Genomic DNA, 13,186 nt, shown 5'->3' with positions numbered 1-13,186 from the left:
AATGAAATTCAGTAAATTTGCAGAATGCTCCTGGCATGAATCAAGCACTGCACCAGCAAGGTAGGCGTCTTGGGGTTCCTGTGCTTAAGATGGCTGCCCTGGGGATGCCCCTTCTTGCTGAGCAGAGATTGTCAGCGAAAAGCCACTGCCCTCTGATCGCTGGGAGGCAGAGCATGGAGACAGGGAAGGTGGAAGTGCCGCAGGTGCTGTGGAGCTGATATCTGTTAACTGGTGGAGTTACAACAACCCCTGAGGGTGGGCGCAAAAAAAATGGATTAAAAAGAGGATCACTTGTAAAAACTGGGACGAGGCTGACGTTGGGGGACACTGGGACACGTTAACTAAGAACAGGCTGTCAAGGAAGTCAGTTAGCAGGTTTGACTTCTGACCCTCCTGCACAAAACCAAAGGTGGTTTTGGATGGCTTGCCAGCCAGGTAAAAAAAAGCTGTCACTACTAAAAATATGCTATTATTTCTGCTGTAGCTTATCATACAACATGTCTTCAAGGGATTCAGCTGATGCCAGAACAGAAATGCACCAGAAGAGAAGAGGTTTATCTCTGAGGTGGATCTCAATGTTGGTAATTTGCCATCCTTGAGCTCCAGTGCTGTCAGGATAGAGAATCGAGCCAGTACTGATATGGTTAGGAAGCCCTGAAGAAGCTAGGTTGTTTCTTAACCAAGCCCCAGCATCAGTGTCCTCCAGCCTTAGTGGGGAGAGAAGCTCAGTGGGGAGTGACTCAGCCATGCTGCTTGGAGCAGTGAGCATTAGGGCTCAAATTCACCGTGCCAGTTGGATTCACACAGTCGTGTCCACACTGCAGTGCCTCGTGTGCAGAGCTTGCTTCAGGCCCACATCAAACATGTCCACGCAGCAGCTCAAGCTCTGCAGCTTCCTGTGCCCCTTTGCACTACCACAAAGGTATGAGGGCGTTTGTCACCTGATTTATCTGTCCCATACACTTCTTGTCAGCTTCAAATACACTCAAGTGAGGAGACCTCCATATTGCATTCACTCTGCAAACACTTTGCGGGTTACTGGTTGCCGCTGCTGCTGACATGACATGTAATACCACAGCCAGGACTCAGGAGAGTTTTCTCCCTGCCTGATAGTGCCACCAGCAGCCATTAGAGTCCTACAAGGAAAGGGGACACTGTGATATGGTGTGTGTCTGTATAAGTTGGTGGTAAAGGGCACTGCATGCATACGTTGTAGTCTCTATGCTCTCAAGCATTGCTTTTTTCCAGATGCCTCAACCATCTCTTGCCCCTGCTGCTCCTAATTCCTCTTTCAGAGTCAGCCATTCCCCTGCCACTGTATCCCATGAAGTCTCCTTAAAGCAGCTGTCCTCCCTTCCACGCTCCCTTGCCCAGTACAATATATACTGGGCTTTAAAATCCTCCACGTATCCTGTCCTAAACCTTAAAATAATATTTTCCTGTCATGAAGAGCTACTGCAGTCTAGCAATTTCCTTATCCCTGTGCCCCACACCCAGCCAGGCTTTTCTTCCCACACTGAGATAACCCCGTAATGCGTGTGCAGCCTCCCTGGTATAGAGCCTGCATCCACATGTCCTCAGGATGCTCAGCAGAAGTCCAGTGGAAGCAGATCACATTGCACCCCAGCTGGTGGCTGGGACAAATGATAACAAAACCTTCAAGAAGCGAGACAGCATTCAGCTTCAACAGGCTGAATATATTTATTCCCTCAGGAACATTGTAAAATATGGCTAGTCTTGGCTTGCAGTAAGAACACAAGTAATTAGGAAATCTACAGCCTATAAGTACATTACATGCCAGCACAGAAAGTGGCAGCAGCAAGATGTGACCAATGCAGGCTAACTAGCCTCTCTCAGGAGTCCAGAGAATAGAATGAATCACCGTGTGTTTGGAACCAATATAGATCAGCCCCTTTTACCCAGGCATCCAGGAAACACATTTAATTTTTTGGCCTAATTTAGCACAATATGTATTCTGGTTTATAGCAGAACAAGTTAATTAATAGAATGTAAGTAAGAACTCTTCCTTCTCCCCTGCAACACACCCATGCAGACAGCACTCCAAAATATATTCCTTGAGGTTTCTTATCCTCAAGCAGATGTCATTCTGAAGTGAACATGTCAGGCATCCTCATCCTTCTGAGCAAAGCAAGAGATGGCTGGCTGTCACATTTGTATCTCCAGGAGTTCAGTTTACAATTCAAACACCCAGACAAAAACCCTCACTGTATTATAGCAATATTGTCAGTAAGACTAGGAGGACCTGTAGCCCTTTCAAGCTGTACCCACCCCAGCATTGCTCCCCATATCCCCACACGTGCTTCTCCACACGCTGCCTGACCAAAGGAAAGCTGGGCAAAGGCAGATAGGGGGATGCTTTTTGCCTCTACACTTGCTGTTTTCATTCCTCTGGGAGGTGGCTGAGGCAGGAGAGCATCCAGCAGGTAAGTGCAGGAGAGAGACATGGGAATACAGTTCTCAGACTGTGGCTACAGGTATTCCTGGGAGGCTTCCCACCCAAGTGCTAATCTGCCATCTCCATTCCTCTGAGGTATGATGAGCTCAAAACTCACAGCTGCGTTCCTATCACCAGTTTCTGCCTGAGGAATGTCAGTTGTAATTCTCTGGAAGTATCAGTGATAAATCTGCCCCATTACTTCCATTAACTCTTTTGCCCTGGTACTTCTCAGTCAGTATGGCTCAGAAACGCCGCCTCCCCAGAGCACTGCCAGCAGAAGTGGAGAGACGGACTGTGAGCGCGAGCACTGAGTCTGGCAAAGAGCACGCTGTGTAACAGATGACTCTAGGTTCTTTTACTTTGATGATCATAATAATACATTTTATTTATATAGCACCTATCTGCATGGCAATAACGGCAATATGTGTGTTTCAATGAAATGAGAGATGACAGCAAACAGATTAAAAACTACGATTCATCTTGAAATGAGGGAAAACAATCAAATGAATCACAGAGCCAAGCAATGGCAAATCATTATACTTAAAACAGCATAATAGCAAAACAAATGAAAAATACACTGTGTAACACTTTTTCCTTGTCTGACGGCAAATACTGAGTGACATTGCCAAGCCTATGCAGAAACAGAGCCCAGTTCACCATTTAAGTTTCATGGAGACCGTCAAAAAAGAAATTATTTAAGTGGGACTTCAGTTGTGCATTAGCTGTGTGCTAACCCCCAGTATACACGTGGGTTTGGACCCTTGCAAAAAGTACTATCTCCTAATCCTTGCATTATTCATCATGTCACAAGAATGAGAAAATGTGTTTTCCCAAACTTTAAGACCCTTCAAATTTAATGGCTTTAAAATTGGACAATAATAGAGCAGACCCTATTAATATTCAAACTCCATTTTCTCATATGGAATTCATCAGCTTCCTCAGCCCTAATTAGTTTTCCTGAGGCTGTCAGTCGCAGGCAATATCAATACTCTAGCCTTCTCTTTTGTCTTCTCCTCCCATCTCCTCACCCATATACATTATTTTTATTACTCCTATCCTCCCCATCCCAGAGTGTCAACCCTTCTCCATGTTCAAGTTTCTTCTAATGACTCATCTTCCTGTAAGGAACCAAAAAAGTGATACAACAGTCTATATACAAATGAAAGAATCTTAACTTCAAGACATGAAAGAATCTGATTTTTTTTCAAGTGGGAGGGTTATGCATCTGATGCCCCATCAGATGCTGGCTGGCTTGCAGGACCAGAGTAGTCACTAGTTTAGTGAGAGAAACCCTTCATTCATTCAAATTTTTAATAATTTGACTTCAGCTGCTCTGTGAAGCTCTCTTCATAGGAAAGCTAGTTTTTTCCCTAGAATGTGCAACTTTAGACTTGTATGTTTTTGTTTATTATGTTTTTCTGCTGACAAAGCTCTTCCTTATTTTGCTACATAAATATTTCAAATAAGTAGTGGAATATAAGGAATAGATGTCCTCCTGGCAGGTGACAGGATCTGCCCCATATTAAAGAGCAGCAGCAAGAGTACCACTTCTGTCAACTTAGAAGAGACACACTGTAATTCAGATTAGCAAGGCTGCCCTTTCATGGGCTTGTAAATGTACGCATCTGGACGTCATGAAAATGTATTAACACATGGACATGTTTTTACCTTGTTGGCAGCTGGCCAGCTACAGTTCAATCATGCTGCACCAAAGCTGATGGCAAAACTCTCCTTGACTTCATGTGTCAGAATGTTTAGTTCTGATTTTAATGTATATTCTCCCATTCCTTAGACAGAAAAAAACATCAGCATGTTTCAGGATATTTTAGGAAAACAACGTAAGTGCCTTAAGCCTCTGGGTGCCCTCTGTTCCCTGTCACTCCGCTACTGTTAAATTAGGTTCTGACATACAATCAATGGAAAGATGTGGGACCCAATAAATAAGTTGGGTAATTAAATCGAGGTATTGAAATGCCTGTCTTTCCCGAACTTGGCCCAGAGAGTGGGAGGCCATACTCTGTGGTAAGTACCTGAGCTCCTAAATTTGGTGCGGGGGCAGAGGGTTTGCTCGGAAAGGATTTGCAGCAGCAAACAGAGAGCATGCAGGCAACTGGGACTAGCTGATACGAAATGCTCTGGCCATGCACGAGTCTTTCACACCACATGCTTACATCCCTTGCCCAGGTGTCTCTAGCTGCTTTACAGGGACATGAGCAGCACTCAGTATTTTCCATTAAAATAAGAAAGAGGCACCAGGAAGAAACCAGCTTGTTGGGAGGAAAGTCTCAGTTGAAAGAGCCCAGCTAGAAAAGCCCACTGAAAAGTAGAGCTGAGTTCTCAGACAGGTTGTAGGAAGACTTATGTGGCTACTTTCAGCCAAGCTGAATTTAAGCCCAAGCTTGGCTGAACTTGGGGGTGCAGTCAGCTGGTACCTGGTCCCTCAGGGGCACAGAATGAGAACTGCTCATTTGCAGATGTTTGTATGGACCAGGTACCTGCAAACTGTCAAATGCAAATAAAAGACGTTTGCAGTGCTGCTGCACAAACATGACTGCAGTGCTTCTCCCTGTCCAGCCCTACAAGCACTGAGCTGCTGCCATCTCACCTGAGAAGAGCACTCTGATTTGGTGCAATCACTTTTTCCAGTATTTTGCAAATCCAGTGGAGCCATTTCCTGACGAGGTTCATCAGACCACTAGTTTGGAAAACATTGTTGAAAATCCTGTAAGAAATATGATGTGACTAAGGTGGAATCTTAGTTTAAGCATTTTGTTGTGGGATTTTTCAAGCAGTTTACAGCACAAAAGCATTCACCATCTGCCGGCAAGCCACTGCTGAGCCACAAAGGATTGTGCTTTGAGATGCCCTTCAGTAACGAGCCGCCACGTTAAGCAAGGGTTAACTGTTTAAATGATCAATTTAAACAAGACACAATTCAAGCTAACTTAATGATCATGCCCAGGTCAAAACCATCATATGTAGTAGGGCTGAAGAAGCAAAAGGAAGAGTGTGGTGTATGAGGATATTTGTAACTCTTCTTGTTGATTGACATTAATTAACTTGCCAACTGGAGAAACTCACAATGAACCAACATCCTACAGAATTGCAATGTTCCATCCAAAGTGGGAATATACTTTGCTACTGAACTGTCAAACACATATTTATAAGACACCATGACATTAGAAAATGGTTCTGCATTGTGAGGCAGTGCAGATACGAGCCATACATCTTGGCGTGCAGTGTTGTTTTTTTACTCATTTGGTTATTTTTATGTAGGCCACTTTTTGCCTTTATATTTGTCTTTCAAAAAGTAGTAAATACAGTAAAAAACTTGTATTAGAAAAAAATGTAAGTGACATCTTGGTATATGTGTCCATAATAGCAACACTATTTGGTGCTACTGAAATGCATGAAGGATAGATACAGTTACTGCTCAAATGTGCTAGTTTAGGATAACACATTAGGGAATTACAAGATAATGTTTTGACCACAAGAGGCGTTCTATATTTTCCTATTAAACCAACAAAAATGTTTTGAAAAACTTTAACAGGCTAATTTGAATATTAAATATAGACATTGTTCATTCCGTACTTTGCCCATTCTCTATTACCTGCCAAAATCTACACACAGACTCACATTAATGGAACATCTGTCTTAATAGCCTGTATTTTGATTCCTGAAAGAGGAGAGTCAATTGTATGTTATTAACATTCAGATTATTTTGGAATGAGCAAGATAATTACAGGCCAATCCTGCCTTCAGTTTCCTATCAACATAAAAGTGCTGATTCTGATTTCCATTGATACAAAGCAGTTCAAATAAAAAAATCTGGAGTAAAATACTTTTTAAATAGGAAAGAGTTTTTTGGTTGTTTTTGTTTGTTTGTTTGTTTTTTACAGGAGCAGATGTATTTTGCATAAAACATCTCTTCTGGAAATGAATTTCCTGATCCCAAGAGATGAATGGAGTTTGAATCTCCTACTGAAATTGATGAAAGCTGGTGTGGTTAGGCCACTAGCAGAACTAGAAGTAGAAGATATAGAAGAAGAACAAGACGTAGAAGCATTTGGGTGCTGTCCATTCCATAATATCTACCTTGGACATTGCCTGTGTTCAACACTTGGTAAGAGTTGTTAAAAATTCAGAAGGATTAGATCCTTGTTTTGGCTGCCAAAGTTATTGGTGAAATTTGATAACAGAAATTTGAAACATGGTAAAAACTATTTCAGGTTATTAATAAAAAAAGGTAAGAGAGAGATAATGTTCCTGATGTGCTATGTTCTTCATGTCTCAAAAGCTGCTAAGTGCTCTTCTCTCCTTCTAGGGTAGCTTTCAGCTCTCCAGAGTATAAATGAAGCATTCTCTTGCTGAGACCAGTGTACTGTTTTCTCAATTAATAACAGCTGTAAACACCCACATTTAATGACAACTGCAATTCATTTTCAGCTTCAAAACAGAATTTGTGATTTTCACTGTGAGAACAATGACAAGAATGTGAAGAGGATGAAAAATACAATCTATCTTGCCCATACATTTTTAATAAATTAAGCACATATTACAATGCACTATTTTTAAAGCTTTTTTGTCTGTGATGTTAAAGTGTGTAGGTACAAAATCCATCAAGATAATATGTTAATGTTTAACAGTTAGCACATCAAACTCTGTTCTGAATAAACAGAGAAGCTTTTTTACTAACTTGATTCCAATCTCTCCAACAGTTCTTTATACTGTCATAGCTTATTTACTTCACTCTATTTTTGAAGCACTAATGTAATCTTTTTTTAATGCACTAGAAAACTCAAAAGCATTGCCATATTTGTAAGTTATCACAGCATACCAGTTTGGGACATTTATTGTTCTGTGTTTATTAAGATCTGATAAAGTACTAGGCACAAATATAGATAACTCTCTGCTGTAAAAGTTGATACACTAAAAAAAGAAAAAAATGTACTGAGACCGCTACAGTAGCAGGTAAATTTAGAACATTTCTAAACTAATCTGTTCTAGTTTAAGAGCCTTTTTCCCCCTTGCAGTTGTGGCAACTCTTCCTGAGCTCTGATAACACTGCCTGAATTGTGACAGGAAGAGGAAATCTCAATGCATTGGGTTGAAACTCCTGTCCTTGTTAGATATCCACAGAGAGGACATGCATATTTGAGAAGCTTCATGAGGTGTTAGTTGGCTATTTTCCTTAGCTCATCCCTACCTGAGAAAGAGCCAAAGTGCTCATGGAGAAGGCCTTGCAGGAACTAAACTTTGAGGCAGTAAAAGCTCTTGGTGAGAAATGCATCAGCTCTCTCAGCTGAGACAACTGCAGGGAGCACCTCTGTTACCTATTTCATATCACCTTGGAAGAGCCAGACCGACTCAACAGCAAAGCTCCATGGAAAGTCTGGAAAATTGTTCTGCAGAGAACTTACCTATCCACTTGTCTATCCGTATGTCTGTCTATCCATAGCTCATGGCTGAAGCATTTATGTGCTGGTCTAGCAGGTTTATTGTGGGAGGTAGAGGTTGCAATGGTAGCCACCGAGGTGCCGACAAGTAGGCATTTGAAGTCCTTCAGAGGACATAAAGTATGTAAGACATCTGCATAGAAACGACAGTGAAGATGAAGAGAGATCTAGAAGAGGCTGGCACCTTCTGGAGTGACAGCTGGACACCATGCAAGCTCCCTGCAGTGTCAAAAATGTCTTAGTTTAGGCAACAGATTCCTACCCAGTATGACTCACATCTTTCCACAAAGTTCTCTGTCACTGGGGAGAAATGCCACTGTTTTCTGGTTCTCCCAACATGTATGGAACACAGTGTTCTCATCCATTTTTCAGGCTAAAAGCAGTCAATATGTTCTCAGTGAAATGCAGCTTGTTTCACTCCATAATATATTGCAGTAAGACACGACATGCCATGTTTTAATGGTCTATTAAAATGCACCTCGTGCTTCAAGAAGCTCAAGGTTGTGTAACTTCAGCTACCCAAGAACTATACTAATAGCCAATTAATACATGGCTTATTGTATGCTATTCCTATAATAATATGGTTCTCTAATATTTATCAATAAACATCCATTTTAATGAAATCTATTTCAATGAATTCATATTTCTATTTAGGGAAAAATAGATTGCAGTAAAAGGAGAGGGCTTCTAGTGTACTCTATAATGATTTTTTTAAAGCTGTCGTTTTAATCTAGTACACTGGAAATGTAAGTGATAATCACAGAGCATATCTGTTGGGCTAAGATTTCTGTTAAATAAAAATCAAACTCAAGTGTTTAGTTTAGATGATTGCGAATTTGCACCTGGTGATTAATACACTACTAAAAAGGTAGGATTTTTTTAACACTGCTTTTCCTTTATGCAGAGGAAAAAAGGTCATGCCACAGAAGATAGATGTACGAAACCATATGTTCCCTTCTGTTTCTGTGAGTGGAAGAGAGCAGACAGCTGCACATCCCAGCAACAGGATGGATCCCCGGTAGGGATTGCCAACTCTATGTTGGCTTTTGGTTCAACACAGAAACACTTCTCTAACCCTGGAGGGATTAATTTATGCCATATCCCCTACGATGATTTGACATCCCTTTCTTTCTGAGGTAGGCCTTACTCCTGAGACTGTTGCTGTGAAGGACACAGCTCCCCTGTGAAGGGCTGTGTTTGCTGTAAGCGGCAGAGGTCAGCCTTCACCGTTGGGGAAAGACTGGGAACCTCGGATCCAAACTTCTAAGCACCTATTTCAAGTTTTTAACAGCTGATACCTGCATTTGGTGTTTGGCATTTTAAGCCTGATTTTGACATCAACTGCTTTGCATTTGGAGGATCCCAATTAATTTCCGGCTTCAGGAATGAGCCTATTAGCTGTCACACAACCTCAACCGCTGGCTTTACCAGTAGTGGCGTGGGGTACACCTGGAAGTATGAGCTCTCACAAGCAACAGGACTGGTGATTTGAGAGTGGATGCATTTCCCCCAGAAGCAGCAATGAACTGAAAGTCTAGTCCTGGAGCCTGCACCCGGTGCTTAGTGGGTGGTATTCAGTCCTGTATTGGGACAAGAGCAGTCGTGCCCAGCTCAAACTGCCACAAAGTCAGTGTAGATAACCAGAAACAGCACAGCTGTAGCCTCTGCAATAGTACCAGTGAGTACAGCATGCTTTTGAGATCGCATGATATGGAAGCAGCACATAGCTATGTATGCCTTTGCATGTATAGAGTGGTTGCACCTGGCCTTGCTATAAGTCACTTTTGCCCCGCCTTTGAGTGATGTCTTGCATTCTTCAGACACAGATAGGAATCTAGATAAGATATAAATTCAGAAACCTGATCCCTGGTTGTGATTAGAAGAAATCACATGGCCTTGTGACCTGGCCAAATTTTGTGGACCACTTTCATAAATCCAACCTACAGCTGAATACTTTCTTTACTTCTTGTCTGAATTTTTTTTTTCTGAAACAGCTGTGCACTGTTAAATATCAATGGCATGTCCTCTTTCCTTCTCCCTTCCCCCTCCAGATTCCAGCATTTGATTGGTAGACTAAATAGTATCTCTGCATAACATGTGTGTGAGTTTATAAAGTAATTTGGTCTCTCTTAGGCTGAAGTCCAATACACTACTAAGTTGTAGGTAGTTACCACTATTACTTAGCTTTGCTTTGAATAGTCTTATGTCTGGGAAACTACCGCTGCCAACTTTCAATTTTGATTGAACTTGTATTTAATTTTGGGTTGGTTTTTTTTTTTTCATTTAATAAGAAATGAAAAGCCAGGTAGGAAGGAAGTGCTATTAAAAGTCACTGGCAGTCTGGTAAAAAAAAAAAGAAAAAGGATTTTTACCCTTCTCTGATAGAACTAGCTCAGCTGTGGATTTCAGACATTGCTGCTTCTAAATTTTGCTTTTAAAAATGTCCTAAACTTCACACCATTTGATTTTTAGTAAAATTTTTAAGAAGCTGAAAGGAAGCTCTGTGGTGGGTACACAGATTTTGAAAGGCATAAAAGTGCACCAGAACACCTAGGAGAGGGTCTGCTAAAATCTGAAGTCAAAACAAAAAAAGGGGACCCTATGTGTAATGTTGCTGAAAACTAAGAAACATAATTTACTATTTTTAGTAGTTTTATTCATAGGAGTGCCTGGGGACCAACTAGAAGTGGAGTTTTAACAGATTAGGCACTGTTCAGGCACAGAATGTAGATAATCCTTGCCTTTTGGAACTTAAATGTAAGTAAGACTGAAAAACAATAAGGAAAAGGTTATATAGTCGATAAATACTGTAAAAAAGGATAGTTCCTTTATATATGACAGCTTCTTTAAAATATATAATTACTTTGTGTAAAAGATCATAGATGATATTTTAATAATCCAATGCAATGTAAAACACTGGGTAAATATAATTTCCATTTGGTTTATAAATTATTCTCTGTAAATGACAGAAAACTAGGAATGCAAAGGACCTCAAAAGTCAAACAGTCCCAGTCCCTGTCCCTGTCTCAAGGCAGGATGAACCATACCTGTGATACTCTGAAGGTTCTCGAAGACTGATGATGATGGAAATTCTGCCACATTTCCTAGGTAATGTACAAAATAATATCTTGCATGAGAGAGTTTAACCAATAACCAGAAATTCAGTCCTGCCAACAGCCTTTGTCCTGTGAGAAACACAAAGTAACTAGCCTGTACCTCCCCTTTGGCAGGTGCTGCCCCACGTTTAGTCAGCTTTGTTCTCAGTTGCCTCCTCTGCCAGAAACTTGTCTGAGGCAAAGGAAACGAGAGCTTTGTCTGTAGCTCCCACAGACAGATTTGTATTGTATAGCTCCACACATCTGTATCGTAACCATCCCTTTGCCTCAGAAGAAATTGCACAAAGAGGTTCAGGAAGCCCAGTTTTCCCCGGCTTTCCAAAATGCGCTCCACAGCAAAAGTAGTGTTTTGACTGAACATAAAACTCTGAAAAAAAGGATACCATTAGTCCTACAAGCTAACTTTTCTCGAATGATAAGCAATTTTGTAAAAGAAATCAACTGCAGGAACAAAAAATACAGGTTTTGGGTTTGTTTAGACCATGCAGTATAAGTAATTAGACTTTAAATGGAGACATTGTGTTACACGTGCCTACAGCCAATTATTTTTTTTAAAGCCTGGTTTTCTGTACTGGCCATAATTGGATTTCTTTCAAATACTTTTAGGACAAACGGGCTCAAATCTTAAAATTACATATTACGGTCTTAAAAGCATTTGAAAATTAAAGAGGAAAAGGAAACAGAAGTTAGGTAAGAACAATATTGGTGGAATAATTCCTTAACTACTCTTCCCATGATATCAGATTTGTCTAAAATAAGAATTTGATCCCTAAATGTGGTTGTAAGTAAAATGAGTCCTTTGTAAAAAGTAAAATACTCAATCAGCATTTATTTTCCCCTTTGTTCCCCTTTCCAATCCATGTACCTTTTTAAACTGCCTCATATTTTGTCTTGACTGTTTCTTATTTCCTCATTCAGGCAGAAAAGTGTCCTCTGATGCTGCTGTCATCTTTGCCAGACTGACTTGTGGGTTTCTTTAAATGAATTTGCCATGGCAGATAGCAGGGAAAAGGCAGCAATGTTTGCTACTGACGATGATTATCTTCTACTAGATTTTCACTGGAGACACAATTTTTTGCTGGCATCCCATTGAGCTGGAGACATGAACGGCAACGTATTTTGTCTTGAAAAGATTTGCAGCCAAAGAGTTCAGGGAAGGAACTATCTTTTTTAGCCAGAGCTACAACAACAGCTTAGGGAAGAGAGCCTTGCAGTCTGAAGCTGCTAATACTGCTTATTTCTCTGTTGTAAGGGATGGCTCTTCCTGACCTTAGTGACTACTAATTTTGCGTTGAAGCATGAGGATACAGAGTCTCTCTGGCAACACTTTTTGTAAGGTGGAGAACACTGTTAGGAAATGAGCAGAGTCTACTCATGTAGGTCCCTGAGCCATGGCTTTTCTGATATGCTTAGGTTCACAAATTATTTGATTCCCTTGAGTTTATTTGAAGTTTTTAATTAAAATTCTCTGCATTGGTATTCTGGTGTTATTGAATGTGACAAAGATTTCTTGGGACTTGATTTTTGTTTAAACTAGGGTCCCTTTACAGCCATCACGCAGTGTAAAAGAATTTTGAAGTGGGCGTAAATGACATCATTTTAACAATGTAAACGAAACCTTAGGGAACATGAGAATGTCTGTATTCTATTTTTCTGGAATTTCATCTTTGTATGTCTGAACCGAAGACAAGATGGTGAAATAGGGGATTTCTGCATTTTCTTTCAAGAAATTATTTTCAGATATGAGTACCTTGTCAAGAGACCTGGCAAGCATTACTTTCAGAATCTTGCATGGCTTCTCTTTCACTGTGGGGACTTTATTCTCTGGCAAGGAGGCTATGGAGATGGAAAAAACTAAGAAATTTTCTGGTGGCCAAAAAAGCTTCAAAACATGCAAGCCTTCTTCCTAAAGCTGTGCAGCCAAAAGTGCACGGTTGCTGAGGCCAAAAGGACAGCAAACAAGGGGGAGTATGGAACTACAGCCAACTTATTACAGCACAGCTGGGCAGTTGTAGCTTGGATGCTGGTCCATGCTCCCAGTATAATTTAAGATTTACCATTTAATTGGATAAACCATATATGTCAGAACTGCCTTCTCTCCCTGGAGTTACAGTTCCTTTTCCCTATGTTTTGTATACAAATTGTGAACTCATGGA

This window comes from Haliaeetus albicilla, chromosome 2 (assembly GCF_947461875.1).
Source record: "Haliaeetus albicilla chromosome 2, bHalAlb1.1, whole genome shotgun sequence".
NCBI lineage: Eukaryota > Metazoa > Chordata > Aves > Accipitriformes > Accipitridae > Haliaeetus > Haliaeetus albicilla.
Note: the sequence above shows the minus strand (reverse complement) of the source record.